This window comes from Stegodyphus dumicola, chromosome 7 (genome assembly GCF_044657685.1).
Source record: "Stegodyphus dumicola isolate Sdum_Otavi_A_Nest chromosome 7, ASM4465768v1".
NCBI classification, from domain to species: Eukaryota; Metazoa; Arthropoda; class Arachnida; order Araneae; family Eresidae; genus Stegodyphus; species Stegodyphus dumicola.
In genome coordinates, this window is record NC_140774.1 from 115,154,678 (window position 1) to 115,172,512 (window position 17,835).

The 17,835-nt window shown below is 32.9% G+C and overlaps 1 long non-coding RNA gene across 2 annotated transcripts; it reads right to left on the bottom strand.

Annotated features, from left to right (window-relative positions):
* Positions 1-389: 389 nt before the first annotated feature.
* Positions 390-17,612, bottom strand: LOC118203398 (uncharacterized). 2 transcript variants are annotated; one of them, XR_015042182.1, is made up of 4 exons: positions 17,416-17,612; positions 13,514-13,560; positions 8,255-8,282; positions 390-599 (listed from the first exon to the last, which is right to left on the bottom strand). It is a non-coding gene; the product is annotated as an uncharacterized LOC118203398 (long non-coding RNA). The 2 variants fall into 2 exon arrangements; XR_004760556.2 differs by having other exon boundaries at positions 17,433-17,591.
* Between the last annotated feature and the right edge of the window lie 223 nt (positions 17,613-17,835).

The window sequence follows — 17,835 nt, forward strand, 5'->3', positions numbered from 1 at the left end:
CCAGAGAATTTGTGTCTTGTGTGTAAATGGGAAAAAACGCCTGTTTGGGCGTAGTATAAATATGAAAGATTTAAGATTTTTTTAATTTTTAACTTTTATTTTTTGGAAATTAAAGAAGACAACAAAGGCAGGCTTCGAGGACCCAATGGGGTCCGCGAACCATAGATTGAGAAACTATGAGATAGAATAATGAGGTTGCATTGCGGGAAAAAATTAATATTAACAAATGTACACTTGTGTAAGTGTACGTTTGCAGATGCGGGATGCAACTAGTAATTAAATGCACATAAATTAACAAATCATGAAATAGATCTGAAAGAATTAATGACTTTAAATCAGTATTTTTTTTTTTTTTTTTTTTTTTTTTTTGTTATGAAAGAAGAAAGAAGCATGTTTCAGTGATTTTATTTATTATTTAATAATTTACAATTTCGCCATCTATATCTGAACTGTATTAAAGCAGTCCTATTAAGAAAAGGTACTTAAAATCTCGTTGCAACAATCCTAGGCAGCAAATATATATTCTTTAGACATATATTCTTTAGAAGCTTCTGAAATACGGTTGTTAATCTGGGTTGGACTTTTGTGAAATTCATAGCCTATAAATAAATTAAAAAAGTGTTAAGCAAAAATAGTGATTTTAATTCAATTAAAAAGTATTTTAATTTACGATTCAAGAGAATATTACCTTCATCCGAGATAAACTTTGCGAGATAGCAAAAAGTATTCAATTTTTTATAGTAGATTTAGCTAAAATGATAATTTTAGAAGAAAAGTCTAGCAGGTACATTTGTTTAGAATTTATATTATGTAAATAATTTTAATAATATTTATTTATATAAATCTAACGATTGTATTTAGATGGATATTGTTTCACATTGGAGACTAAATAAAGTTAAATTTTTAATGAATGCTTTTAATTCTCTTAATTTTTAACTCAAAAGAAACTCAACTCCTGTGGAGGACGTCATATAAAATTCTTAATTTCAAACAGTATAAAAATTTAGCGAATCACGTATTTGCCAGTTTCATGAAAATGACTGCTCAAGAAAAATAATCTGCTTGGTAACAAAAAATTCCTAATCTTATGGTTTTTCCTACAGGGGACTCTACAACAAATGCATTTTTTTAATTTATGCAAATGGGCGACCAATGAAGTGCATGGGCTGTCTTTACTCCAGGGAATGCTAAAAAAACTTCTGCAGAAGAAAAAAAAAGAATGATGCCATGTCAGATCCCCTTGATGCAAAAAAACAAAAGAAAATACTGAATAGGTAGTTGTAGATAAAAGCTTCATAACAAAACAATCTTCATTCCTTTGTTTCTATGCTTTTTTTAATAGTTTGAGAGATATTGTTGAATTTAGTTTAATTTAGTTTTCCATTGATTTTATTTTCAATTTTACAAAGAATTTTAAATTAATATTTTCTTAGAAGTAAATAGAAGTCTGTCGCGTAGATAAAGGATTTAAATCTATCATATCGGACGCAGATTGAAGGAAGAAGATCGTACGTTGCAAATATTAAATAAAGGCCAGATGATTAAGATAAAATAACACGCCGAACAAGTATTAATTTAGAAGTCAAAAAGTTGTTTTCAAATAACTTGTATTAAGCACTAATTCAGAATTCAAACAACAAAAATCAGCGTTATATTTTTAAATTTTCACAGGACTAGTTTCGATGGTTTTACCGAACCATCACCTCAGCTGCCAAAGCACAAATGAACGAAATAAAATAGAGTGATTAGAAAAGATAAGAATGGCTGAACAGGAGTTAAACTACTGGCGCCATCTTTTGATGAAACGAGAACTAAAACATAATTTCCTTAAAGGCTGAAGGCAAAGATGGATTATCATTAGGGTCGTAAACTAGAACAGAAATATTTGTTGACTAGAAATGCCTCTAGAAAATTTAATTCACCAATGGAAAAAGGCCAGATGTTCTAGTTTAGAGTTATTACCTACCAACATGAATAGTCGGAAGTGTGGCGAAAACGCAGAGAAGGATATTACTTAAAAGAGGTTCCCTTTGAAGAGCAATTTTTAATAACTTGTAAGGTTCTGTTGTTTCTAACACCTTACTTCAATGTCCTACAGACCCAATTATACTGTAGAGCGGGTTATCACTTTAGTCTTAAGCAAATTACCACGTCATATGTAGGTAAAATAACCTTTTTACTTAAGTTTTAGATGAACAAATAGCACTACTTGTATTACAGACTAACCTCCGCTGCTTGCGAGTGTTTAACATAACGTAATATGAAATAATTTAAATGTAGATAACATAATAAGCTCAAAACGCTTAATGAAGAGTATTCAAATATTGGCTAGCAAGATACTAAAGCCGACATAACTTTGGTAGAGTTGTAAGTAACTGCAAGACGAGGCTGCCAGAAGAGCTAATTCTAAAGCACTCAACCTTCGGCTAGTACAAAACGGCTAATTTTGTGAGGACTATGAAAAGCAGAAGTTAAAGTAAAGTTAAAATCACAATAAATGGTTATTTAACATAAAATCCTCCAAGTTCAACAAATCTGAATTTTATATATATATATATATATATATTGTGTGAGTAAGTGTATCCTTACAGCGAGAATTTCAATTAAAAATTGGCAAGTAGACTGTAACAGCAAGGTAGTATACAATAGGCATAAAGGCAAATAGACTGTAACATGTAAGGAACCTCAAAAGATTTAAGTAAATCCCTAAAACATTGGTTCTTCTGTCGTGCATTCTTGAAGTAATTGACTGGCGGTTACATCACAAATAGTAAATATTTGGATTATCATCCTAATAAAATTAAACTTGTTCACACCTAAGGCATCACAGATAAGCAATAAAATTTGTATTTAACATATCTTATATCTGTAAAATTGGACGGCAAAAATTATCAATAGATCTAAAAAGAGTGGTCTTTGAGAAAAGATACTGTAACTGAAAAAGAAATCTTAGTTTAACAACATCTTGTGGAGAGACAAAATCATTTTGCCATCAATACACGTTAATGCCCAAGAATGAACGCAGGAAGCTGGCAGCCGTTGTTTTTAAGCGTGATTAATTTTCTTAATGATTACTTTTTATCTCAAAACCTTTACTAGCAACATAAACAGAAAATTCCTTTTAATGAAGCAAAATATATTCTTCAATTTCAATGATATTTAGAATATGAGACCCAAAGCTCAACATTTGCACAAACATTTAGATAGCTTTCCATTAAACTTTATTAATTTAAGTAATAAACATGCATTAGAAAGATTTCAGCGGAATCTCAAAATTCTTTAACATTTAAGTAGACGCAATGGTAAGCTATTCCTAAACCTATCATCAAAAATTCTGTTGGTAAATCTTACTCTAAGTGTTTCACAAACGAGACTTTTATGAATGGAATAACAGAGTTCGTGTTGAATTTGAGTTGCCATCAAGATATGAGATTTTAAATTTATTAAAATTTGATTGTATTTTATTACGTAATATACTCTTTTACAAAAAAAAAATCGAAGCACCAAGAAGGACTTTTGCGATAGTGACGAAATTTAGTATGCAAAAACATCTTGATCGAGCATGCAAATGATCAAAGTTTCAAGGCAAATGAACAAGAATTGCGATCATAACGCGGATTTCTAGTGCGCAATTCGCAAAGTATAAAGCCAGTAACAGAGGAGGAAAATTTACCTTTTTTGTTTCTGCCATTGTAATTCCGTAAAGAAGCAACTAAAGATGCGATTACGACGATATCGAAGACCTTACAGACAACGACTTCGAATGTGGTCGCATTCTAGAGTTGCGTGAAGCTGGGTGGTCATACCGAGGAATAGGCCGCCACCTGCAACGTAAAGACACTGTGGTACAAAGATGTTGGCAGCAATCGTTGCTACAAGGAAATTGTCGACGGAATGAAGGTTCTGGAATGCAAGGATCACAAATGCGAAGCAAGATAGGATGATTGTTCGCGAGCCCCGAACCGCCCCAACGGTATCATTGTCCACTATTTAACGCACTACAGCCACGTCTATACCTCCCGTGGTACAGGTGACAGGTGAGAGCAGGTCCGGACACCCGGACGGCTTACATAGACTAGTCGGGTATCGTCCGGATCCCGCAACTATCTGAAGCTACACTCCGAAAACAATACAAGGGCAAAATATAGATTTTTCTGCGTGTGAAATTAAACATTTCCTGGCTACATCGCATGCTAACACATTGCTACATATACTTGCTACAATATACATTTCATAATATGCATTGCGTTGATCATTTCACTGTACTTAAGGCACATTTACAACTCAATGCTACACTTAGTACACTATATATTCTTTGCAACATATTACGCTGAACATTATTCTTGACAATTCAACATAGATTCTGAACAATGTAATTGTTTAAAACTGACATAACTGGATTATATAGTACATAACTTCGTTATATAAGACAGACTTAAATAAATAACTTGATACAACAGATAAATAAAATAAGAGCTCTTAAATAAAGAGCAAAATTGCACATTACAAACAATTTACACATTTTGCACACAGAAATCCTCTTTGTTTACTTTGTGCTGTACTTATATTATACAAAATACAGATTTAAGAACACAGTACAGCCCATATTACTTTTGATTAAATAACATGTTAAAAGTTAACTGTGGCATAAATTTTGCTGTATTCTTAAAACATACCAAAAATAACTTTGTAATTAAACATTCTACTGGTTACATTGCACTTTAACATACTGCTATATATAAAACACTCAATACACTAAATTTTTATAATACATATTTACATTGAACACTGCACTATATTTAGGACACCTTACAAAACTCATTTCTACACTTAATGCACTGTGTGTAGTGGCTACATATTACATTGAACATTACTCTTGATTAAATAATATAGGCAGTGGTAGTAACTCTTTGTTAAATACAACATAATTCTTAATACAAAAAGCTTATAAAAAACACTGTTAGAAATACTCATTGAGGGAAAAAATTACAGGTTAAATTAATTGCAGTTATAAAATTACATGTGCTATATACATTAAATACCGTATTTACCATGCACTATACATTTCATAATATGCACGTTAACACATTGCTATATATAAATCACTCAATACACTAAAATTTACAGAATGCAAAAATATTTACATACATATAACTACTATAATAATTACTACTATAATATTTATATTCTGTGCTCTTGAATACATTAAGTTGTAGTACTACAGTTATAATTATTATGCTTTCTGCGGCTCAAAGCATAGCTCTGCATGCTATGAGCACTTACGCATTTTACCAAGGTACTATACACAGTGTGTTGTACAATACATTATTCACAATACGCTGCACAATATTCTATTTATAAAATGCACATGCTTACAATATTGCACCCATGCATTAATATGCTCATTACAAATATACATACTTGAACTATTTACATTTGGATAATATTAAATCATATTTACCTTTATTTTTCGTGTTCACAGCCTAATGACTCAAGATGGGTTTCTTGCAGAGGCCACTGGAAACCAGTGTGCATTGATGCTTTGAATCTCTGCGAAATTTAAGTCTGTTATTGTGGGCTGCATAATTCTAGTCCTAATGCTTCAAGTTTGTTCATAATGCTTTTGAGCTTCTTGAGATAGACCGGCTGCTTAGTGAAGAAGCGTTTATAAGCAATGTCAGTATCAGGAAGCCTCTTGTGCCATTATTCCGTGAGAGGGCAAGATGTAACGTAATGATCAGGTGTACCTACTTTATTACAGACACAATGATCAGTTGTTGATATTCCCCTTTGATAGAAATATTGGGGAAATGGTCCGTGGCCTGTAATGAAACGGGAAAGAAAGGGGCTGAGATGAGTCGATCTTGGGAAACTTCTATGGACAAAGTCATGGGTTCTACGGCCTTGCGATATAGAGTCTCATTCCTCTTGCCATTGTTGCTGCGATTTAATGCGACAGACTCGCTTCAGATAAGATTTGGGAAGCGGGATCTGGACATCTTGCGCATCGATATTCTTTGCAGCTTCCTTTGCAAGAATGTCTGCATCCTCATTGCCTCTGTGGCCCGCGTGTGCTTTAATCCATAAAATCTGGATGTTGCAGTCATGCGCATTTTCTTTGAGCAGGCATTGTATATCTGCTATGATCGGTAATGGATGGAATGGATCAGGAAGAGCAAAGATTGCCGACTGACTATCTGAGAAAATGCAAACTTCTCGGTCAACAAACTTCATAGCTGCTGTTATAGCCTGGCGCAATGCTACTGCTTCAGCTTGGAATACCGATCTATTAAGTCCAATGTATCCTTTCCATGTTTCTAAGACTTTATCATGATAATGAGAAATAAAAGCGCAGCCTGCCTCTTCGTTGATTTTTGAGCCATCAGTGAATATGCTGATGGTATTTGCACCGCTTGTGTCTCTTACCCGTAAATCCTGATATATAGAGGTATGGGCACAAATGCCCAACCCATAACTAGCGGGATGAACTTTGAGCTGAGAATTTTTGTTCTCAAAGTCTGATGGTACAAATGTAGTTCCCCTAAATGAGGCTGACATCCTAAGAAGCATGACAGTAGAGACAGTTGCCTCTTGTAATGCGGCAATTGGCAGAGGAGTAAGTCCAGCTAGAACCGCTGCCGCTGCTGTGGCCGTTGTCCTGTATGTTTTCGTGATAGCAAGGACGAAAGGTCGTTGAATGCTATTAAGTAAATTCAATTTCCTCGCAGTCATGGGTAGGGCCCAAATAGCTGCCCCATACGAAACTATTTTTTCTGCTACCGTCTTGTAAATAGTCTTGAAGAAGTGCGGTCGTAATCCCCAATCTTTGCCCTGCATATTTTTAATTCTAGTTGCTATTCTTGTGGCTTTGACCCTTTGGGCTTGCAAGTGAGTAATCCAAGTGAGGTTTTCATCCAAGATGAGGCCAAGGAGTTTTAGCTCCTTGACCCTCTTGACCGTCACTCCTCTTAGCTTGATGCACGGGTTCCTTATGATGGTTTGTTTAGGCTTGTGAAATATAATGTATTTAGATTCCTTGGCCTCCCGTGGTCCACCATCTCACGGCGCTTGTCTGAGGCGGGGTTATGCTCACAGAGGCCTTTGACATGTTTGCCTTTGACCTCACAACATCGGCGGAGTCATCTGGTGTCGCAGCCGATCATCAGGGCTGCCATCAGACTAGCATCGTATAGTGTTCAGCGATGAATCCCGCTTCACTCTTGAAGCAGATGACCACCGTGTTCGTGTCTGGAAAGGAAGGGGCCTGCGGTCCCAATCAGCCTTATACAGACATAACATCTGGTGTGATGGTGTGGGGCGCTATTTCTTATGACAGCAAGTCATCTTTAGTCATCCTCCGTACAGCTTTAACAGCTCAAGGACATTTTGACACCAACCTGCGGCCGGCTGCAGTTCCCTTCATGGCACGTCATCCTGAAGCCTTTTTCCAACAAGATAATGCCAGACCACATATCGCTCGCATATCTCTGGACTGTCTCCGTGCGCTTGATACTCTTCCTTGGCCAGCAAGGTCAACAGACCTTTCATCAATTGAGCACTTCTGGGACATGGTTGGCCGCCAGATTCGGGCACAACAAAATATTGCAGATCTAGAGCGACAACTGATGAATGCCTGGCAGAATGTGCCTCTAACATTCGTTGCCTCGACGAATTCAAGCTTGCATTGCCGCCAGGGGGATTCAACCAACTACTAATTTGAACACTCGATGATTGATTGTTGAGCCTTGAACAGATACTATGACATTGATTTTTTAATCATTTTATTATCTGTGTATGAGCTATACACATATTCTATTTCATCAAAAACAACCAAAAACAACCATCCTTCATGGTGCTTCGATGTTTTTTTTTTTTTTTTTTTTTTTTTTTTCAAAAGAGTGTATATTGAGTAATTAAACAAAATGTTAAATGCTCTTGAGAAAATACATAGAAACTTCTATTTATGTAAATTTTATTTATAGTTAATATTACATTAACCTCTGAAATTGAATATTACTTTAACCTTTGAATGCTGATATTAATGCGTATTAGTTACATCATTATTCACATTGCGTTACAAAACCATATATATGGTATACTGCACGTACTTCCGGATCAAATGCATGATAGTTTTACAATTATATCTGCAGTTATATTCAAAACTATATACAGATTCTAAGGTATAAATTTGCATGTTGACCTACAAATTATGAGAAAATAAAGCGGAAAAAGGGTCAAAATTCAAGCCTCTTACCATTAATACCGGTCTTATCTCCAGTAAGCTGAAAGGTAAGGTAAATAAATATTAGAAAATTTTGGGACTAAATAAATTCAAATAAATACTATTTAAAATAATGCATGTTTTCAATTTATTAATTTATTTTCAAACTATTTTCGACATTTATCGAATAAAAGTAATTAGCTTGTAAGGAATATTTTGAATTTATAACAGTTATTTTTATTTTTGAAATCTTTTCCTTTCAATTCTTGTTTTCCACTTACAAAACCCCTACCAGAATGAGTTTTTAGCATCGCGTTGAATGTAAATGAGGTAGAAGAAGTATTTAAGGAAGGTTCAGCTTACTTCATTTGGATAGTTTAGGAGTTCTTAGTGGCGCATGTTTGCCGTCTGGCGATTTCGCTATTATACCTACTACGCTCGGTCGTATTGTACGTGCCTGTTAATAAGCGCAGGTTGGGTTAAATTAAGGGCCAACTTACGTTAAATTAAGGGCCAACTACGTTTAGGTATTTGTATCCAGCTTCGGTTAAATCATTTAGATTAGAATTAGATGAGTTCCTTATTTTCCTATCTTAATTTGAAGCTCGAGTGAGGCTTTCCTGTTCGCTCGAGAAGAGGATGAATGTATTTTCTTTAAATGAATAAAAGGGTATTTAAAACCTTATTTGGACTTTTTCGTTAAATATTTAAACTCAGCAATAAGATAAACAGTTTAATAGGTTCCTCTACATTCAGCATAGACAAAGTTGCGAGGAACATTATAAGCTTTCATATCAAGGTATGTTTCATGCTTTTTATCTAAAATAATCATCGATGCTTGTAATGTTGCTACGGTCAGTATGATCTGATACATTGTTACGTTCTGTTTCGAATCACAGAGAAAACTTTAATATTTGCAAAAATGTGAAATAATTTCTTTAAAAGTTGAAGATAAAATTAATGTCAGGGAAATTATTGTGTAGTTGTTTTCTTTTTTTGTTGATAGAAGGCGCCAGCAGATTTGTTAATTTCCTTATTTAGAATTATCTTAATTTTCTAATCTGTTGTTATCGCCTTAGCACAGCCTTTTCCTTCGTCATTTTAACTCTTGCAGCTAAAGAAAGTTCTATTTAAACCTTCAAAATGAGGTGCTGCAAATTTATACAACTTATACTTGTTGCTTAATACCTCCAATATTTATTTTTCGCTGTGTTATTTTAGTTAATATATGTCTACTCATTCTTTCTCAGAATAACAATACAACATCGCTTGGGATCAGAATAAGGTTTTGCCTTCGAATACTGTATGTAGTTTAAGGCGTTTTGTACAGAGACATTATTCATATGAACAGTGGATTTTAGGACAACATTCTTTCTAAAATAAGATGTAATGAAATAAGTTATTTTTTGAGAATTTAATTCCTAACTAATAGATCATTTGCCTATTTTATAAAAATACCAACATATTCATGATACAAAGGGCTATTACTGTTGAACATGATCAATAGTGACTTTCGTTGTTGCCACTCATTTAAGATTCTTTGGATCATAGAACTTTTGATGATCTTCACTAAGAAGAATGAGCTTAAGTTTTACAGACATAACTTTACACAATGTTTGGACTCAAAAATATGTTCATATTTGGTTTAGACTATTTTCTGATTATTTTGGGACTACTTTCAGTCTATTGTTACTACCGTTTTCAAAAAAGTTTCGTCTTCTCGACAGAAAACCAAGGCGGTCTTCGCCAGAAATACGGTTTTCTGTTGGGCAATACAAAAGTAGGCTTGTCACAAACTTCGCAGACATAGGCCGCTTATACCCATATCTTCAATAAGTATAGAAGATATGAATATAAATATAAAATAATATTCGAAATAAAACATAATTTTGCGATCTTCAAATATGTCATGAGTGGTGATTCGACTACTTTCCCACACAGCTGAATACACATTTTTAGAGCTTTCCTCAGTTTTGCTTACTTAGTCATTTAAACATTTTCGACATATTTTCAGACACCTTGAAAACGTTTGCACTATTCTTAAATTCGTGTGTGGATCATATAATGCTTCCCTTGTTTCTTCCTACAGATTTGCGTTAAGTCTCTGCTCAGGTACCTTAAAGCGTTTAGCAATATTTGATGTAAATACTCTGTTTACATTTTTCTCTAACGGTGAATGCGACGCCAAGTTACTTCACACGTTATTTTAAAGAATTTTCGTATAAGAGTGCATTAAGCTAGACTGCAACTTAAAAGTAGATGCGTAATCAATCTGTGTCTACGCTCCGAGTGTGTGGCACCATTGCGGATAATTGTTTTATCGCAACTCACACACTCATGTGTCGTTTTGACTATTAGACAATCTATAGATATTTTTACTATGCAGTGTTCCATTCTAATAATGCGGAATATATCACTAGAAGTAAACATTTGTAGGGCCTGACAAGTCTAGACGCTTGTCTCAATGTTTTGAGATAAACCTAGATTATAGAAGGAGTTATCGCTTTGGTGTGAATCAATGACCAAGTCGTAAGAAGGTTAAAATAACATTTTTATTTAAATCTTAAATAAAGATAATGCACTGTTTGTGCTTAGACGAACCTCCGCTAATCGCGGGCTTTTAGCATAGCATTAGGTGAAGTATAATTTCAGTCAATGTAGGTAGGTGAATTAATTTCAGCTTAGGTTATTTTGAGACTACACAAGAAACAGGCTAGCTAACCTGGCTCAAGATAATTAATGTCGCATATTTAAACTTCGGCTTGCTTGCAAGATAAGTTATTTTTTGTTACCCGAAAGTTACCCGAATTAACTTTTAGCTTTTAACTGTCAAAAGTCCTAACTGTAAACCGTTTTAAAACCTCGCCTTAAATACACAACAACTAATTTTCGTTCTGGTGAGGACTGCAAAGTTATAGTCATAATAACAGGTTAATTAACATAAAATGCTATACTCGCATTGCATTTAAAATGAAGGAACCTCCTACGGAAAGGTCGTATATATATGTGTATTATAAAAACAAATTTTAATAAGTTTTACTCAGTTGCTGGTTGCCTTCCAGGCCAGAGGTTTAATCCTCGTGATAATTTTTAAACGTATTGTAGTGTTAACAGTTCTCTGTACTACATACGGCTTCCTGTTAATATAAGGCCAATCTTCCAAGTTTATTATTCCAAAGTTAAGTTAGAATTTAGTTAATATTTTTATATTCTTACGTTCAGACCACAAGTAGTGGGTCTTTGTATTCCGAAGTACGGAAATTATTGTAAAGAGTGAAAAATAAAGGGTTTCGTATACCCTTCCTGTGTATCTTGTCTACTTCCCACATTTATTGAAGATAGCTTTAGTAAGCTTCCTGTTCCGAGTCAGGTCTGTGCATGTTCCCAAAGAAAGTAAGACGGAACATTGAACCTGATAAACTCGCATGAACATACAAATCCTACAGGTAGCAGAATGTCTACGTACGCATGTACATCAAGAATATCATGCCTATTAAATTATATGATACCTATGCAATCTTTTTCAAAATTATTTCTTAAATACATTTATGAACATTTCATTTTAGTTTGCTCTTTATGTTTTTCTGGATGACTGAATGTCTGATATGGCATTAATATAATAGAATTCATGTTTTAAATTCGAGAAAAAACTATTGTTTCGAAACAGCATTATTAATAAAAATAGTATTAGATGCTTTGGAGCTCTATATGAATCAATCTCCACTGCAAGATCTGGAAATTTCTATGCCTTATTAAACAATTTATTTAACTTCTTTTAAGTCAGACAAGCTTTATCTTCTTCATTGAAGCATAGTGACAATGATTCAAATATTTGACTCTTGAAGTTTTTGATATTTTAAAACTGTTTAGCTGTGCCGTTCGAGCTAGGTGAAAGAGCCTGAAATAAAAGGGGTTAACACATTAGCAAGTGCGAAACGCTTTATTGCTACTAGAGAAAGTTGGCACATTGAGAAAATTCACAGTAATACGACAATAAAATGCAAGAATATACATAAATATACAATAAGCAATAACTATAGATTCAATACAGCAGATCCAATAAAAAGCTGATTACATGTTATAAATATTCAAGATAGCCATAGGTCTGTTTAAATTGGACACATTGCTTTTACGGTCGTTTGGTGTTTAAGTTTCAATTCTTCATAAGTATTTTCTCGATTAATTCTTTTCCGCTTCTTCTTTCATACCTGAGAACCTTTCGCCGCGAAACGATTTTGAAATTTGTTTGATTTCTTTAGCATCATTCCCAATCAATGGAAAGCCTTTAAAATTGCAGATAACTTCTGGCCATATCTGATGTCAGCAAGTTTTCAGTGATGGGGAAGCCATGTATGAACGGAACTCTAGCTTGGAGCAAATTAATGAAAACAAGTAAGATATCACATATATTCGAAATCCCTTCCGGAAAATACACGTTCGGCAAAGGTTTACTGTACTAAAAAATCATTTTGGAAAGTTTGTAATAAAAGCATTCTGCCCTTGCCCATCAGTGGCCGAGCTCTAAAAGCTACTGAATACGCGTAGTGCGGTTCTAAGTTTAGACACATGGCAAACGGGTTAACTAAATGGACTTTTCATGTTTTTTTTTTTTTTTTCATGTCTAACTTGGATACGAGCTAGTTTCCCTTAAAAGGTTGTAGAGACATTTTTTTAAAAGCAGGCAAGATAAAAAATTAGCAACGCCTTCGCCTGGAATCGAACCACAGACCTCTGGAATACCGACCCAGCGCGCAAAACCACTACACCACAAAAGGAAAGTGGGAGAAATACCTTACAAGGTTCTCCACGGGGCATCTCTCACTTTCGTGCAGTGCTTAATGACGAACTGCGTAATAAAGTTCTGCCTTGGGGTCAATCGTTGACCATGGGTTTATAAAGTTCACTTAGCAAAGCGACGGTCGGTAATTTGTAGGCAAAGACATACTGCATTTTAAACATTTCTTGCTAACATGTAATGATCATATAAATTATATAAATGAATTATGTTATTTTTAAATAATATTTTTTTTTTCATTCCAGCATTTAAGTTAGAATGAAATCCTATGAACAAAAATATGCAATCGGCTTCCGAATATGTTGTTGGTAAATTGTCGTTAAGTTATGAGAAGGCAACCTTCCTAAATGTCATCGGGATTTTGCAATAAAATATTTCGGGTAAAGGGAAGCAAATAAACCAACAATTTTGCAGGGTTGATTGTACATTTTTACCCAATAGTTTTTATTACTAATCTTAAGATTTACCTACTGAGAGCACTATAGTCTCGTACTTACGCTATACCACATGTTGCATCTCTAACCATCATCAGGCCAAACTCCAACTAAAAAGGAATAACAGTTTGGTTAAAAAAAAGTTAGACGAACGAACAATATTTCAAAGCTGGTACCCAAGGGAGCGTTCACACGTTGGTCAAGCCGAGGCAAAAGGGCATTAGGATCATTCATATCTGTAGAACAGGATTTAAGCTTTATACAGTCAGCGAAAGTAAAGTTACGCATGTGCAAATGCATAGATGACTTAGAGGACTCGTCTCTCGAATGTTAGTTTGTGTTTGCTTCATTGAGAATGGTGAATTCTTACACCTGAATGGCATAAAGTACAACAGTTAGAAAACGTAGATAAAATCCTTATATCAGTTTCCCTAACGCAGCAAGGTCTGCTTGCCTAGCAACGTAGTTCGTCTTATGCCACTTGTTCCACAGCCTTCGTATGAACGCTACATTATTGCCAACTGTGTCAACAAATCATAAATATATTACATGTTTTATTACTGACTGCTTTAGAAATCGTACTTATCGCACTGCAAAACATCTCATAGTTTACAAGAAAATGTAAAATCTCGGTTCTGGGGAAAATCTGTTAAACAAAATTGGGACTTTGAATAAAATTATTTTCACTAATCTGATAAATTTTTATTTTCAAGATATCAAATTTATGTGTTTTTCCTACAAAACTGTATATTATAAAAAGAAATATCTGAGAAATATCAAAATTACCGGAAATCGGAAAATCAAATTTTTATTTATAATATTTATGTTCATATGTTCAGATCAATAATATTTCATGTAATTAAAGAACTTAAAACATGATCAATAATTGCTTTAAAAGAACAGAAATTTTTTTACTAGATGTAACTGAATGAAATGGAATAAATAGAATTAACGAAAACAAATTTAATAAAAGCAGAAAAAACATCGACGTGCTTCTTTTTCTCCTTTATCATTCTTCATTTGACTGATAATCTTAAAACAGTTGAAGAATATATTTTTTCCAAGAATATTTCAAACTATGAGAAAAATTACGATGAATATATTGCATAATAATGATAAACTGTACACCATTATTTATCGATTTTAAAGCACTTTAGTTCTAAGCATGAATTAAATTTAACTGTTAAAACATTCAGCTTCAGAATTTTAACACCTATCAAAAACGACTGAGTATAATTTTGTCTGTTAGATGAGACTGCATAAATATTTATGAAAAATAAAATAATTTCGCACTTCGAAAAATATTTAAAGCGCGTTAATTTGCATAAAAATTTATGCAAAACTTCTTCATTTCAGCATTTTTTTGTAAAAACTAATTAAATAAATACTATCAAATTCTGCAAAACTAAACATTGCGAAACATTTGCAATATAACCCATTTATGGAAAATTAAATTAGATACAACCTTTCAGAGTTCATGTTTTTAAAAAAGCTTCTGCTTTATTTTTTCCCTTTCGAAAAAAAAAATAGATGTTTTGAAATAAACAGTTCTCTCCATGATTGTGATTTTTCAAATTTCGAAAAACGAATCTCGAATACTACAAGAAAATTCAGGTAATATTTGAAATAATTTCTTGAGAAAGCAAATGTTAAGAAAACGTGAAAACTGCATTGCATATACACCTATAACGTTAACCAACAACTATAACACCTATAACGTTAACCTATATAACATAAAATGTTTAATATACAAAGAAGGATATTCTGAGGTAAAAACAAAAGCTCTGATATAAATTCAAATAATTTAATGTAACTTTATTCTTTCTAAACAAGATTTTAAAATAATTAAATAAATTATTTCTTATCTCTAATACCATATCCGAGTTTTGGTTAAATCATAGATTACCAACAGAAATTCTCAAAGAAGGGATTTCCGTAAGAAGTCCTCTGAAATGATATCTCCCCATTAGGCAAATAACCATTCAATATTTTGCCAGTTGATCAGTTAAACATCAAACAATCAATTAAATAAGCATACGCACTCAAAGCATTTGCACTTCTAAATATTTCTTGAACGATTTATCCTTGATCCATAGTGATTCAATTCGAGAAACGAATCCATTATGAATTATGCTTGTAGCATGTTTTCAGATTTCCCCAATAGAGTGTTAAATGAAGCCATACATTTTTCCTATTTTTTCAGTATTTTATCAGTTCACCATAACAGTGTTTTGTTTTCTTAAAAAGATGACCTATATAACCTTGTTGTCTTTTTAACTTTATTATTAAGCATCAGTTTAATACACTTAACTGTCACATAAATTTACACACTTAACTGTCACATAAATTTAAAGCAAAATTACGAAATCTTTTAAAGAAGCATTTCATTAGGAATATCTCTCCAGCTCTAATATTGCCATGCACTTTTTATCCCAGAAGGTGCATTACTCTCAAACCTCACTTTTATTTCAGATTCGTTTTGTTGTCACTTTCATTTTTGCAAGAACATGGCATTAACGCGGCCAGGCACCTAAGTGTTATTATGAAAAAGAAGAGACTGTATGATGTTTTTAATAAACCAAGTTATTTGTAGAATAATTTAACATATCCGGCTAATAATTAATAACAGAGATAAAAAAGTTGCATTTTTTGCTTTTAAATAGCTTAGTTTACTAATAAATAACTGACATATTACATTTTAAAAGAAACTGATGTGGGCATAACATGACTTTCGGCCTACTAAATTACACATATTTTTTGCTACACTTCATTTAAACTTATTTCTTCGACTTATCTAATTTAATTAACCGATCTCTCAAGGTAAGCCAAAAATGACATCAGAAATTGAAGATTTTGAAATTAAATATCTCGGTCAATTTTGTCGTACTTCTTTTATTTTCTGATAACGAGTACAAAACGTTCCCCAATATAATTATAAGAAGCGGGAGACCGCAATAGAAATTAGATTTCGTTATTTGGGCAAATTTTTTTTTTTTTAATTTCACATTCTTTAAACATGAATATTTTCATCTTTTATTATATTCTGTAAGGTTTTAATAGCGAAGTAGTAATCCAAAACATATCAAAGAAGAAGATATGCTATCGATGATTAAGATGTGAGAAACAACAGTTCGAATATATATATATATATATATATCGCTCAATAAATTTCAAAATTTGAAATTTATTAATTATGAATTTCAATGTTTGGTCTTTGTGAAAAATTAGTTCTAAATTTTTTACTTTATATCTTTACTGATAATTTTTCAGCAGCTTAAATACTAGGCATATTTATATTTTGTTTTTAAAATTTGTTTTGTAATTATGGAATATTGGAAAAATGTATAATATGTTTATCTACTAAAAAAATGTACACATATTTTGGAAACCGTGCTCCTCGGCTTCCTAATAAAGTTATTGATAATGATATAGAAAATGATATGATAGATATTTAGAAAAAAATTTATGAGAACTTTTGTAGGAGTGGAAATTTCCTGCACAAAGAACAAATGCAACTTATTTCAGAAAGTGTTTTTAAAATGATAGTACAAAAGTTTAAACATAGTATTTTAATACAATGGTATTTTATTCAGGAAGGTTTGATTTATAATTTTTCATATTATTGTAGTTCAATAGCTATTAAACATGAACAGTTAACTTTATTTTTCTGTGCCTTTGTTAACGAAAGCTATTTAATATCACTTTTTCCCAGCTCTGATATAACAGTAATATTTATATATTGATATTCTCTTCATTTATACGTAGACCGAAGAAACTGCGGATATTAGTCGAGTAGTCAAGGTAATACGAGTAAATAAGTAGAGATAATACATCAAATTATCACAGTCAGAATAAGTTTTATCTCAAAAGGCAAAAACCATTTGAACAAATAGGTAATTCATAATTTAAAAGCTTGTAAACACAAAAGGACATATTCAGAATAAAAAATTTGAAGGTTTACATACAGAATTTTGTAACATACCGTTAGCATCAGCTATGTAGACTAAGTAAACGGTAAGCACGATTGCGTATGCAATACAGCTTAAGACCTGCATGATAAATAACAGAGGTTTTCCTCTTCCGTCTCCTTGAACTAGTAGAATATTTTCGTAGAAATGTTTAAACGAATGCTTACTCCTTTTATTACTACTGCTTATATATCAAGCGCCGGAAACTCCAGAGCTTTCCAACTACTGAAGTTGCGTCATAAAGAAGGGGAAAATAGTAATTCGTGCAGTCGAATTTTCGGAAATATAAAACTGAAAGAAGCCACCTGCATTCATGTAAAGTTAACGTTTATGATCTTAGAAACAGTATGTTTAAACACTGCAAAGAGTGCTCCTTAAAAGATTTGTTTGATTTGCCTTTAATAAATCTTTCTTCAG